Source organism: Hyla sarda, chromosome 5 (genome assembly GCF_029499605.1).
Source record: "Hyla sarda isolate aHylSar1 chromosome 5, aHylSar1.hap1, whole genome shotgun sequence".
NCBI lineage: Eukaryota > Metazoa > Chordata > Amphibia > Anura > Hylidae > Hyla > Hyla sarda.
Window position 1 is genome coordinate 176,235,864 of NC_079193.1, and position 15,234 is coordinate 176,251,097.

At 43.7% G+C, this 15,234-nt stretch overlaps 1 protein-coding gene across 1 annotated transcript in view; it reads left to right on the plus strand.

The window, feature by feature from the left end:
* Positions 1-15,234, plus strand: part of GALNT1 (polypeptide N-acetylgalactosaminyltransferase 1) — a 727,984-nt gene that overhangs the window by 210,992 nt on the left and 501,758 nt on the right. The window lies entirely within an intron of this gene.

Here is a 15,234-nt window from a genome sequence, read left to right on the forward strand (position 1 = left end):
TGGTACAGTGTGCGACGCCGCCTCCTCATCCTCCACCGTGTCCTCGGCCTCCACTGCACGTCCAAATCTCGGTGGCCCTTCATCGTACCATGTGTGTAGGGCACGGCGGCGTCAAGCTGTTCTTCACATGGTTTGCCTTGATGAACGGAGTCACACAGGGGAGGAACTGCTAAAGTTCATTTGTAAAGAAATCCGAGTATGGCTTACTCCACGAAATCTGGAAATGGGAACCATGGTGACCGACAACGGGAAGAACATTGTGTCCGCGCTGCGACAAGGAAGTGTGAAACCTGCGCCCTGCATGGCACACGTGTTGAATCTGGTTGTCAAGCACTTCCTCAAGTCTTCACCCCATTTGCAAAACATCCTGAAAATGGCAAGGAAACTGTGCATGCACTTCAGCCACTCGTACACCGCCAAACACACCTTCCTTGAGCTGCAGCGTCAGAACGGTATCCCACAACATAGTCTTATTTGTGACGTTGCCACACATTGAAATTCCACCCTCCATATGTTGGACAGACTATACGAACAAAGAAAAGCCATCACCGATTTCTTGATGATCCAAGCAGATAGGAGTGCTCCCCTGTGTAACTTCAATGTGAACCAGTGGCAGCTCATACGTGACACCTGCCGTTTGCCGAGGCCCTTTGAGGAAGCCACATTATTTGTAAGTCGTCTGGATTACGCCATGAACGACGTAATTGCACTCCATTTCCTACAACAAATGACTGAAACCATTGCTGGTCACGGCAATGGAGACGTTGCGCCTACATCTCAAGGCTACATGAGCCCTGTGGGGGCTGAACTGGAGGAGGAAGATGATGAGGGGCAGAGCGGAACACAGTTTAGGTTGGATGAGATGAGATGGCCGGTGTTTCTAGGACAGGAGAGGAGGAGCAGGAGCAGCCAGAGGAGATGGAGGGTTATGAGGAAGGTGAGACAGAGGACCCAGACACACCATGGCAGTATGCAGTGATGATGGAGGCAGGTAATCCCTCTGAGTCACTGGCGCAAATGGCACGATGCATGCTCAGTTGCTTGCGTAGTGACCCCCGAATTTTCAAAATTCGTCAGCGGGATGACTTCTGGATCTCCACCTTATTAGACCCTCGCTATCGTCCCACTGAGAGGGAGGACAAACTGACCTACTATAGAGATATTCTACGTAGTCAGTTGGCTGATGCCTATCGGCCACATGGTCCATCCACTTGCAGATCTGACTCGGGGGGCCCTCTGCGCTCTCCTTCCACCATGCCATGGCTGCTGGGGAGTAGAGGGGTGGCAGGAGCAGTACCAGCTCAATCAGCAGCAGCCTGAGTCTACAGTCGCTGATGAGTAGCTTTCTTCACCCGCATAGTGAAGCAACTCATCAGCAGCAGGTAGACATGGAGCAGGACCTGAACCAGCAGGTGGTGGCATACCTTGACATGGCCATGCCAACAACCATTGAAGATCCGCTGGACTTCTGGGCAGCCAAACTTTATTTGTGGCCGCAACTAGCAGAGTTTGCCCTGGAAAAGCTGCCCTGCCTGGCCAGTAGTGCGCCATCAGAGCGGGTGTTTAGTGCAGCCCGGGCCATAGTCACCCCAAGGCGAACTCGTCTGTCCACTAAAAATGTGGAGAGACTGACGTTTGTGAAGATGAATCAGGGATGGATCAGCCAGGATTTCCAGCCACCAGTGCCAGATGCCTCAGAGTAGATTGACCATGCTGCTACACCAACATTTCCCACTTATGGTTGGTTATGAAACCCTCTTGGGTTATCAATTAGGGTTATGAAACCCTCTTTGGTACTGCCATTGCCTGCTCCTGGCTCATCCTGTGTCTTTCAGGAACTACTTGCCTCACTGATGCTTCTGGCCTTGGGCCTTTAATTTTTGGATGTTTAGCAGTAGCTAAATATATGCTTAATGCAAATGTCAACATTGATCTTTAAATGTAAGGGGTTATAAAACCCTCTTGGGTACTGGAAATGCCTGCTCCTGACTCATCCTGTGTCTTTCAGGAACTACTTGCCTCACGGGTGCTTCTGGCCTTGGGCCTTCAATTTTTGGATGTTTAGCAGTAGCTAAATACATGCTTAATGCAAATTTCAACATTGATCTTTAAATGTAAGGGGTTGGTTATGAAACCCTCTTGGGTACTGCGAATGCCTGCTCCTGACTCATCCTGTGTCTTTCAGGAACTACTTGCCTCCCTGATGCCTCAGGCCTTGGGCCTTCAATTTTTGGATGTTTAGCAGTAGCTAAATACATGCTTAATGCAAATTTCAACATTGATCTTTAAATGTAAGATGTTGGATATGAAACCCTCTTGGGTACTGCGAATGACTGCTCCTGACTCATTCTGTGTCTTTCAGGACGTAGTTGCCCCCCTGATGCCTCAGTCCTTGGGCCTTCAATTTTTGGAAGTTTAGCAGTAGTTAATACATGCTTAATGCAAATTTCAACAATGATCTTTAACCCCTTAACAACGCAGGACGTATATTTACGTCCTGCGCTTGCTCCCGCGATATGAAGCGGGATCGCACCGCGATCACGCATAATATCGCGTTGGTCCCGGCGCTAATCAAAGGCCGGGACCCGCGGCTAATACCACACATTGCCGATCGCGGCGATGTGCGGTATTAACCCTTTAGAAGCGGCGGTCAAAGCTGACCGCCGCTTCTAAAGTGAAACTGAAAGCTGTTCGGGACCACCGCGGTGAAATTGCGGCGTCCCGAACAGTTGATCGGACACCGGGAGGGCCCTTACCTGCCTCCCCGGTGTCCGATCGGCGAATGACTGCTCCGTGCCTGAGATCCAGGCAGGAGCAGTCAAGCGCCGATAATGCTGATCACAGGCGTGTTAATACACGCCAGTGATCAGCATAGGAGATCAGTGTGTGCAGTGTTATAGGTCCCTATGGGACCTATAACACTGCAAAAAAATGTAAAAAAAAGTGTTAATAAAGGCCATTTAACCCCTTCCCTAATAAAAGTTTGAATCACCCCCCTTTTCCCATAAAAAAAATAAAACAGTGTAAAAAAAATAAAAAATAAACATATGTGGTATCGCCGCGTGTGTAAATGTCCGAACTATAAAAATATATCATTAATTAAGCCGTACGGTCAATGGCGTACGCGCAAAAAAATTCCAAAGTCCAAAAAAGCGTATTTTGGTCACTTTTTATACCATTCAAAAATGAATAAAAAGTGATCAAAAAGTCCGATCAAAACAAAAATCAAAAAAATGAGTTCTCATACCGCCCCGTACATGGAAAAATAAAAAAGTTATAGGGGTCAGAAGATGACATTTTTAAACGTATAAATTTTCCTGCATGTAGTTATGATTTTTTCCAGAAGTGCGACAAAATCAAACCTATATAAGTAGGGTATCATTTTAACCGTATGGACCTACAGAATAATGATAAGGTGTAATTTTTACCGAAATATGCACTGCGTAGAAACGGAAGCCCCCAAAATTTACAAAATGGCGTTTTTTTTCCGATTTTGTCGCACAATGATTTTTTTTTCCGTTTCGCCTTGCATTTTTGGGTAAAATGACTAATGTCACTACAAAGTAGAATTGGCGACGTAAAAAATAAGCCATAATATGGATTTTTAGGTGGAAAATTGAAAGGGTTATGATTTTTAAAAGGTAAGGAGGAAAAAACGAAAGTGCAAAAACGAAAAACCCCTGAATCCTTAAGGGGTTAAATACTCGGCGCTCTGCCAGGGCCTTTTCCTACCCGGCTTGGGCATAACCGAGGACCTCACTAAAACATCCAATCGGTAGTAGAGACATGCGGTGTGTACAAAGGGCAGGGACTTAATGAACCTGAGCTCATGACCAGCACTTAGTTGTGATTCTTCTTTCCTGGCAAATAATTGCAATCCCTGATCCCTATCGCGAATGGGGTTCAGCGGGTTACCCGCACTTGTCGCTGAAAGATAGACACACGCTGGTCCGTTCAGTGTAGCGCGCGTGCAGCCCCGGACATCTGAGGGCATAACACACCTGTTATTGCTCGATCTCGCGAGTGATCGTGCAATGTAAGGGGTTATTGTCAGGATCCGGACTAGTATGCAGCGAGGACACTGGAGGTGGAACCCCTGTGTCAGTGGGGTGATGGCGTGGGCCGTACCAGGGGAACGGAATCTAAGGGGTTACTGATTTTCACCAGAGCCCTCCGTCAAGCGGGATGGACTTGTAGCGGCAGGTCGTTCCACCCGATAGCGACTCAACCCCAACTGACAGCTGAGACAAGCGCGGTAATCAGGGACAAGGCAACAAGATCCGGCAGGGGCAGGAAGGGGAAGTGGGTTTTTATAACACTGGAGTGATTGACACAGATTGGGCCAGGCACCAATTTGTGGTGCACTGGCCCTTTAAATCTCAGAGAGACTGCACGCGCGTGCCCTAGAGAACGGGGCCGCGCGCGCCGGGATGTGACAGCCGGGGAATGGGACAGGTGAGTGGATTGGGATGCATCCCCGCCGGCAGAGACAGTGCAGCGCTCCCGGTCAGCGGGTCTGACCGGGGCGCTGCAGAGAGGAGAACGCCGCGGGTGCTCCGGGGAGGAGCAGGGACCCGGAGCGCTCGGCGTAACAGTTATTAAAGCCTCTTGGGTACTGCTGATGCCTACTCCTGACTGCTCCTGTGTCTTTCAGGAACTACTTGACTTCTTGATGCTTCTGGGCTTGGACCTTTAATTTTATGATTTTTGAAATGCATACATACATGCTTAATTTAAATTTCAACATTTATGGTGCAATGTATGGGGTTATTAAACACTCTTGGGTAGTGTTTTTTTCCAATTTTCTGATAATTATCACAGTAATAAACTTGAATTTTCAACAATAATAACCATTAAACCATTGAAAGCTTGTTGCGTGTGATTTTTTAAGTAAAATTTTCAAAAAAAAATATGCAGAGGGATAAACTCTGCTCCTTTATTTCATTAAACATTTTGGAGGGATTTTTTGGAGGGATTGTGAAGCCCTAGTGTGTACTCATGCATCAGCCAACTCCAGGCTGTGTCATTCAGGCAATATATAGGTAGCACCCGCTGTCCGAAATATTCTGACATTTTTTATTTTTTTTTTAATGGTTGCATTTTCTTTGGGATTCTGAAGCCCTGGTGTGTACTCAATGCTGCTTCCTGCTAGCCTGTTGGTCCTGTGTCAGTGTGCTTCTCCGCCACCACATCCTCCACTGTATCTTAAGCCTTCACTGCCCGGACATGTCTCAGTGGCCCTTCAGCATACCATTTGTGCAGGTCACGGTGGTGTCACGCTGTTCTTCACATGGTTTGCCTTGGCGAGAAGTCTTGGAAACAATGTCCGGTCAGGGCAATGGAGACGTTGCGCCTAAACCTCACGGCCACATGAGCTCTGTGGGGGCTTGTTGTATTTGGTCCTTCGTACCACACGCTGGGGTCTGGGACACGCAAAGGTTGTTTTAAATTTCAAATAAAAAAATGATGGCGCTGCTGGGCCTGCGTCTGGTAATTTCAAATTTTCTCATAGGTAGCACCCGCTATCCAAAATCTTTTTCAAAAATTGTGTTGTTTTTTGGGGGGGATTTTGATGCCCTGGTGTGTACTCGTGCATCAGCCAACTCCAGGCTGTGTCATTCAGGCAATATATGGTTTCCTGATGCCGCTGTGGGGCCTGGGTGTGGGAATTTCAAATTTTCTCATAGGTAGCACCCACTATCCAAAAGTCTTCTTCATAAATTTCTACAGTTGTTGTGTTTTTTTGGTGGAATTGTGAAGCAATGGTGTGTACTCGTGCATCAGCCAACTCCAGGCTGTGTCATTCAGGCAATATATGGGTTACTGATGCCGCTGTGGGGCCTGGGTCTGGGAATTTCAAATTTTCTCATAGGTAGCACCCGCTATCCAAAATCTTCGGTTTAAATTTCTTAATTCATCTTTTAATCTTAGGGATTTTCTCATAGGTAGCAACCGCAATCCAAAAGTCTTCTTCATACATTTCTACAATTGTTGTGTTTTTTTGGAGGGATTGTGAAACCCTCGTTTGTACTCATGCATCAGCCAACTCCAGGCTGTGTCATTCAGGCAATATATAGGTAGCCCCCACTGTCCTAAATATTCTTATTTTTTTTTTTAAATGGTTGTTTTTTCTTTGGGATTCTGAAGCCCTGGTGTGTACTCAATGCTGCTTCCTGCTACACTCTGTCAGCCCGTTGGTCCTGTGACAGTGTGCTACTCCGCCTCCACATCCTCCACTGTTTCTTAAGCCTCCACTGCCCGGACAAGTCTCAGTGGCCCTTCAGCATACCATGTGTGCAGGGCACGGCGGTGTCACGCGAAAAGTCTTGGAAACAATGGCTAATCAGGGCAATGGAGACGTTGCGCCTACATCTCATGGCCACATGAGCCCTGTGGGGGCTTTTTGGATTTGGTCTTTCGTAACCACACAATGGTGTCCGGGACCCTCAAAGTTTGTTTTAATTTTCAAATAAAAAAAGTGATGGTGCTGCTGGGCCTAGGTCTGGGAATTTCAAGTTTTCTCATAGGTAGCACCCGCTATCCAAAATCTTTTTCAAACATTTCTAAAATTGTGTTGTTTTTTGGGGGGATTGTGAAGCCCTGGTGTGTACTCGTGCATCAGCCAACTCCAGGCTGTGTCATTCAGGCAATATATGGGTTACTGATGCCGCTGTGGGGCCTGGGTCTGGGAATTTCAAATTTTCTCATAGGTAGCACCCGCTATCCAAAATCTTTGGTTTAAATTTCTTAATTCATCTTTTAATCTTAGGGATTGTGAAGGCCTAGTGCCTACGCATGCTGCTGGCAACTCCGGGCTGTGCCATTCATCCACTATATGGTCTCCTCATGCTGCCAACACCTCCATGCTGAGTCATTCAGCCACTATATGGTCTCCTCATGCTGACAACATGTCCATGCTGTGTCATTCAGCCACTATATGGTGTCCTCATTCTGCCAACACCTCTACGCTGTGTCATTCAGCCACTATATGGTGTCCTCATGCTTCAGCCTCATCCAAGCTGTGTCATTCAGCCACAATATGGTGTCCTCATGCTGCCAACACCTCCACACTGTGCCATTCAGCCACTAAATGGTCTCCTCATGCTGCCAACACCTCCACACTATGTCATTCAGTCACTATATGGTCTCCTGACACTGATGCCACCACCAGGCTCTGTCATTGTGCTGCTGTGCGGCAGTGATTCTAAAAGCAATGCTGGTAATCTGCATGTTATTCTGAATAACATTATTATTTCACTAACCCAGCACACTCCATATGCGTTTTAGAACACAGCAAAGTGTTCTATACCCCTATAGAGGCTGTATGTAGGCTAGAAATAGCCTTTCTTAATATAGATTCGCCGCGAAAAAATTCGGATCGAAACAAACTTTTTAGGAAAATTCGGCGAATCGGCCGAATCGAATTTTTGAAAAGTTTGCTTATCTCTAGTTACTGGGGCAGGGGATGTTCTGATGACTTGTATTTCAGTTAACATTAAAGGGGTACTACACCCCTAGACATCTTATCCCCTATGCAAAGGATGTCTAGGGTGCCACAGCCGCTGGGTCCCCAGCGATCTTGGCTGCGGCACCCACCCACACATCCGGTGCACAAAGTTTGCTCCGTGCATCCAGTGCTGGATGACTGGCGATGTGGGGCGGAGGCTCGTAACATCACAACCATGCCCCCTCAATGTAAGTCTATGGGAGCCACTCCCCCTTCCATAGACTTGTATTGAGGGGGCGTAGCAGTGACATCACGAGCGGGGCATGACCGTGTCATCACAAACCTCCGACGCTGCACCTGACGCTCTAAACGAACACCGGGTGCAGCAGGGAGATCGCGGGGGTCAAACTGAATTTTTAACAAATGTGATCATCTCTACCCCTTTACCTTAACACTCAACAAATCCATTTTATGTCAGAGTTTGTCCTATTAGGGACTAAAAAGCAGAACATGGTAAATATAAGCAGGGCCTCATAAGACCAATTTTCACCACAATCTAGATCGCCTTGCCCAATACCACTTAACTCGCATGAGGACAATCCTATTTTTAAAGATTATAAATGCTTTTCAGTTACTAATGTGTGTTGTTCTACAATTTACCATATTTTGTTCCTGTTTTCTTTATTCCCACAAATAATGGACTCAACATTTCTATCAACTGCCTGTTTCGATCATAGTCCAGTATTCCTTAATTGCAATAGCCTTATTCACCCCCCCCCCCCCCCACAACTTCTTGGTCCATAAACTACTCACCAGCTAGAACACAAATGTAAAAATACTTTGCCACTGATAGCCTCACTGCTATGAATAGACAACACTAAGACTATTAATGGCAGCAATAGGTAATGTGGCCAAAAACCCTTTCTACTGTAAGACCCAAGCCAGAATCATTCCCTACACGTCTTGATACATTCTCTGACATTTTGGCTTCAAATTTATCACAGATGATATTGATGTAGCAGTTAAGACCCCCAAATTCCAAAAAGATCTGCTTCCAGATGAATTCATGGCCTTGTAGTATAAGCAGTTTCCTTTAATCCTTTTGTCCCCACCTATCTAAATATTGGTCAGAATTCTCTCCTTGAAGCTATATTGATGATCCCCAAACCAGAGTAGGATCAATTGGGTAAAGCAACCTATGGCCCTGTGTCCTCTTGCTGTGAAACTAAGTTGGCTTTATTTCTAGGCCCCAGAAAACATTTGCCACATGTGTATCTTACCCTCATCTGCTGCTCCCTGACATACTGCTCTCTCTAGACATTCAGAAAGCTTTTGACACTCTGGCTTGGCCCTATTTTCAGTGCTAAATAAGTGAGAATTCCCAATTCTTTTCCTGACTTTAGGCATTGTATGCCACTCACAAAGCATTTATCTGATAAGGGTGTGTCACATCCAAAGGTGCACAAGTGTTATTTATTTTCCCTTTGGTAATATTAGCTATGGAACCCTGGGGTATTAATATGGCATCTATATATATATATATATATATATATATATATATATACATAAAACTCAATGGGGGGAATTTATCATTGTTTATAGAGCTTTTTTTTGTCTATTTTTTAACCCAACAATTTGCGCAAGAGTATCTTTGCGTCTTTTTTTTGTGCAAAATCTGATAAAATTCCTCATAGCCATGTCTACGGTTAAGTTTACCATAGAGCACTTTGTACTGTATAGACTAATTTATTAACTGTGTGTTTTTTTTAAACACAAAAAAAATGTGCAAATGCACTTTTCTTGCGCAAATATACACCACCTCGGAGGACACGTACCAAAGTGTTCTAAAGCATCTGACAATTATAATAATTATTTTGGGACATTTAGGACTACTACTCCCATCATGGACAGACTCTGCCCATTATGGGAGTTGTAGTCCAGGGGCTGAGGTGCAGATCGCACCGGGTCATTCTTTAGAGACCCGCTGCAATCTGCATTTATTAACTGTAAAAGCCAGCAGAACATGCGGCTCCACTGCGCTGGCCGCCGGCTCCTGTATACTGTATCACATTTCATGATCCCGCCATGAAAATCTATTCACCATTCAGAGCTCCTGTCTCCCAGTGGGGGGGGGGTTATCAATTATGAACAAGAGTCGGCAGGCAGCGCAGTTGAGCCGGATGTTCCGCCGGCTTTCACAGTTAATAAATGCAGATCGCAGCGGGTCTCTGGAGAATGACCTGCTGCGATCTGCACCTCAGCCCCTGGACTACAACTCCCATCATGGACAGAGTCTGTTCATGATGGGAATAGTAGTCCTAAAAGTACCGCAGCTGGGGGATGTGCAAGTGCCATTCCTCAGCGCTGCGGTACTGCAACTACTCCCATCATGGGACAGACTCTGTCCCATGATGGGAGTAGTAGTCCAAGGGCAGATGGACAGATCAAGCTACACAGTCCAGGCCTTACTCTGTTCTCATTATGCTTTTTGCATAATGGGAACAGAGCCTTTCTGGCAGTGTGTTCCCAAACATGGAGACTCCAGCTTTTGCTTAAAGGGGTACTCCGGTGGAAATCTTATTTTTTTTTTTAAATCAACTGGTGCCAGAAATTAAACAGATTTGTAAATTACTTCTATAAAAAAAAATCTTAATCCTTCCAGTACTTATTAGCTGCTGAATACTACAGAGGAAATTATTTTCTTTCAGGAACACAGAGCTCTCTGCTGACATCATGACCACAGTGCTCTCTGCTGACATCTCTGTCCATTTTAAGAATTGTCCAGTGTAGGAGAAAATTCCCATAGCAAACATATGCTGCTCTGGACAGTTCCTAAAATGGATAGACATGTCAGCAGAGAGCAATGTGCTCGTGATGTTAGCAGAGAGCACTGTGTTCCAAAAAGAAAAGAATTTCCTCTGTTATATTCAGCAGCTAATAAGTACTGGAGGGATTAGGATTTTTTAATAGAAGTAATTTACAAATCAATTTAACTTTCTGGCACCAATTTATTTAAAAAAAAAAAAAGTTTTCCACCGGAGTACCCCTTTAACTACAGTCCCCATGATGGGAGTTGTAATTTAGCAACAATTGGAGGCTCCCTGTTTATGAACACGCTGCATTATGTGCAAAAAATTTACTTACCATATTTCTTGGTTTTCTTTTCTTCTCATTTCAGATACAGAGTACTACGTCAGATTCGGTGGACTGCAACGATGACCAGCGCTTTTTTTATTTCAATAAAATGGTTAACGAGGGCTGTGGGGGAGTGTTTTTTTAAATAATTTTTTTTTTAATGTGTTGTGTTTTTTATAATTGAATTTTCAGGCTTAGTAGTGGAAGCTGTCTTATAGACGAAATCCATTACTATGCCAGCCCCAAAAACTCTAATTATTACCTGGTACCCACCACCACAGGGGTGCCAGGAAGAGCTGCTGCCAAAAGGCCCGGAGCGTCAAAAATGGCGCACCTGGGCCTAGGAGGTAACAGGCTGGCATTATTTAGGTTGGGGAGGCCCAGTAACAATGGTCCTCGCCCACCCTGGTAACGTCAGGCTGTTGCTGCTTAGTTGGTATCTGGCTTTTAATGAAAATAGGAGGAACCCTATGCGTTTTTGACGCTCCGGGCCTGTTGGTACCGGCTCTTCCTGACACCCCTGTGGCGCTGGGTACCAGGGAGCAATAATTGGGGGTTAGCGCTAGTTGATTTTGGGGCTAACGCTAAGCCCTGACTTAGTACTGGATTCTGTCTACAAGACAGCTTCCACTACTAAGCCTGAAAATTCAATTATAAAAAACACCACACATTGAAAAAAATTATAAAAAAAACACTCCCCCACAGCCCTCGTTAACCCTTTTATTGACATTTAAAAAACGCTGTTCATCATCGCAATCCCCCAAATCTGACGTAGTCCTCCGCATTCACGTATCTAAAATGAGAAGAAAACAAAAACAATAAAACCACAACCATTTCTGTGATTTCTACATAAAAAGCTGGTGTGAAATATTTGATGTAAACTGGACCCTCATCCCTTTGAAAATATCATGTAAAGCAGACAATATACATGGACATGCCCACTTTTTATTGAACTGACGCGAACAGTGTAAACCACGACATGAAGTTCTTTGAAAATGTGGTCGATACTTTTCGCTTCAAAATAGATTTTGTTTTTGGTGCAAAATTCTTTGAGAATCTCCCGCTCTGTGTACTTTATAAAGATTTATGATTTTACTATTGTGCAGAGTTTTGTTTGGCGCACACTGCTGCTCCAGTACTTCTAGCTATGTAAGCAGTGTACAGCAGGAAAATGCCACAGCTCTGTGAAGTGTGAGGTAGAGAAGGAGTGCACGGTAGAGTGAGGGGGGGCATTTCTATATTTGCACAAAATTTATCAAAGGAGTGCACAACTTTAGTAAATCTTGAGCAAGAGTGTAAATTAGACAAGCAGTGTAAAGAGGTAGATCTTTGTCTACAATAGACGCCTAATGATGAATGTCCCCCAATGTGTGTATGTATGTGTGTATGTTCCAGCATCACGTCCAAACGGCTAAAATATTAACATGAAACTTGGCACACATGTTACTTATATGTCAACAACCAACATAGTATAGGTAATATAACCCTTACTAACCCCCATTTGCCAGGGTCGGGGTTTTAGTTTAAAGTCCTATACAAGTCTATGGGAAATATATGTTATTACTGCATAAATTCCAAACAGCTGGAGATATTTCAATAATACTTGGTCTCATGTTACTTATATGTCCACTAAAAATATAGGATAGTTAATTTAACCCTTAACTACCCCCATTTGTGAGGGTTGGGGTTTTTGTTTAACCCCTTAAGGACCACGCCCATTTTGGCCTTAAGGACGAGACCAATATTATTTTTGCATTTTTGTTTTTTCCTCCTCGCCTTCTAAAATCATAACTCTCTTATATTTCCATCCATTGCATCACCAATTGTACTTTGTAATTACATAACTTATTTTACCATAAAATGTACGGCGCAACCAAACATCTATTATTTATGTGGGAAAATTGAAAAAATAACGGCAATTTAGCAAATTTTGGAAGGTTTTTTCTTCTCACTGTACACTTTCCGGTAAAAATGACATGTTTTCTTTATTCTGTGGGTCAATATGATTAAAATGATACCCATGTTATATGCTTTTCCCTAATTGTACCGCTTAAAAAAAATCTCAAACCATTTTAACAAAATTAGCATGTTTGAAATTGCCCTATTTTGACCACCTATAACTTTCTCATTTTTCCGTATATGGGGCAATATGGGGCCTCATTTTTTGCGCCATGATCTGTAGTTTTTATCAGTATCACTTTTGCTTAGGTTTTATTTATTATTATTTTTTGGAATAAAATGTGACAAAAAAGCAGCAATTTTAGAATTTTTTTTCTTTTTTTACATTTACGCCGTTCACCGTACGGGATAATTAACAATATATTTTAATAGGCCAGACTTTTACGCACGCGGCAACACCAAATATGTGTATTAATTTTTTTTTTTACTCTTTTTGGGGGGTAAAATGAGAAAAACAGATGTTTTACTCTCTTATTGGGGGAGGGGATTTTTCAAATTTTGTAACTTTTTTATTTTACATTTTTTTCCTTTTTTCTTTTTTACACTTTTTATGTCCCCATAGGGGACTATATATAGCAATCATTTGATTGCTAATACTGTTCAGTGCTATGTAAAGGACATAGCACTGATCAGTATTATCGGTGATCTTCTGCTCTGGTCTGCTCGATCTCAGACCAGAGCAGAAGATCCTGGGAGATGGTGGGAGCCAGGTGAGGGGACCAACGGCCGCCATGCTGGATGATTGGATCCCCACGGCAGCGCTGCGGGCGATCCGATCATCCATTCAAAGTACCGCACTGCCGCAGATGCCGTGATCTGTGTTGATTACGGCATCTGAGGGATGATAGCAGCCGGGACCTGCTGGGCATGACGCGAGCACCGCTCCGGTGCTCGCGACCATGGCGGCGCATAAATGTACGTCATGGTGCGCTAAGTACCACGTCACCATGACGTACATTTATGTCCATTGTCGTTAAGGGGTTAAAGTCCCATGCATATCAAAGGGAAATATATGTTTAGAACATAACTTCCCTACGGCTGGAGATATTTCAATAATACCTGGTACACCTATTACTTATATGTCAAATAAAAATATATGATAGTTAAATTAACCCTTACCTTCCCCCTTATGTAAAAGATGGGATAGGAAGTCGAGACGAGATTGGAAGTCGGGATATGAGAACGGGATATGAGGACAGGATATGAGGTTGAGATAGGAGGTTGGGATAGGAGGTCGAGATATGAGGATGGGATATGAGGTTGAGATATGAGATCAGGATATGAGGTTGAGATATGATGAGGAGATATGAGGACTGGATATGAGGTCGGGATATGAGGATGGGATGTGAGGTTGAGATATGATGAGGGGGATGTGAGGACGGGTTATGGGGATGGGATATGAATAATATATGAGGATGTGATAGGTAGTCAAAAGCTTCCTCCTTTGTTGATTTTCCTCCTCAACAAGGTTTAGGGGGTACTCACAGGTTTTGATAAATTTCCCCAAAAGTGTCACAAAATCTATTCTGATCTTACTTCAAAAGCTGTTCAAGTTAGTATTAACCTGTCACTGCCATCAGTACTGGTTTCACAACCCCAATCTAAATTTCCATCTGAGAGGTCACCAGGGCATCTTGGCTCTCTGGAAATTAACCTGACAAACTCCTACACCGCTTTGTATTCCAATTACTTTCTACCTCTCCTTCACAAGCTGAGGCTACCTCTGAAGTTTGAGCTGCTATAATTTTTTGTGGTGCAGGTAAGTCAACACCCTCCATATTCATTCGTTTGAAAGCTTTTTAAAGGTTTTCAAATCTTATCAGAGCAAATACTGAGGAAAATCCTTCTAATGGGTCTACAATTTCTTAAAAAGCATCAATATGCAAGGATGCAAGAAAGATAACGCACTCACCAGGATTCTTGCTGAGGTAGTTTTCAGGCTTTATTTGGCTTGGTGTGAATCAAACAAACAGATACACAGGGAGCTTGTGATGGAACATGCAGGGGGCGTGCAAGGGACGGTAACTGGTTTCACGCACAAGGCCGCTTCCTCTGGACCGTACTGATGTGTTAACGCCAGGAAGGGGTTCTTATGGACTGGATCGGCCAGCATTACCATAACAACAAAACAAATGTGAGTGAAAAGTAACGTGCATAAAAAAATCTATAAAAACAATACCACATTAAAAACAGCCAGTAGTGAGGCTTAGAGGAGAAAGGCACCCAGCTCATTTTTCTCATTAACTCCTTGGGGACGGAGCCCATTATAACCCTAAGGACGAGAGCATTTTTTGCAATTCTGACCACTGTCGCTTTAAGCATTAATAACTCTGGGATGCTTTTACTTTTCATTCTGATTCCGAGATTGTTTTTAATACTTTATGTTAGTGGTAAATTTTTGTCGATACTTGCATCATTTCTTGGTGAAAAATTCAAAAATGTGATGAAAAAATTGAAAATGTTGCATTTTTCTAACTTTGAAGCTCTCTGCTTGTAAGGAAAATAAACATTCTAAATAAATAATATTTTGATTCCCATATGCAACATGTCTACTTTATGTTTGCATCATAAAGTTGACATGTTTTTACTTTTGGAAAACATCAGAGGGCTTAAAAGTTCAGAAGCAATTTTCCAATTTTTCACAAAATTTTCAAAATCGGAATTTTTTGGGGCCAGTTCAGTTTTGAAGTGGA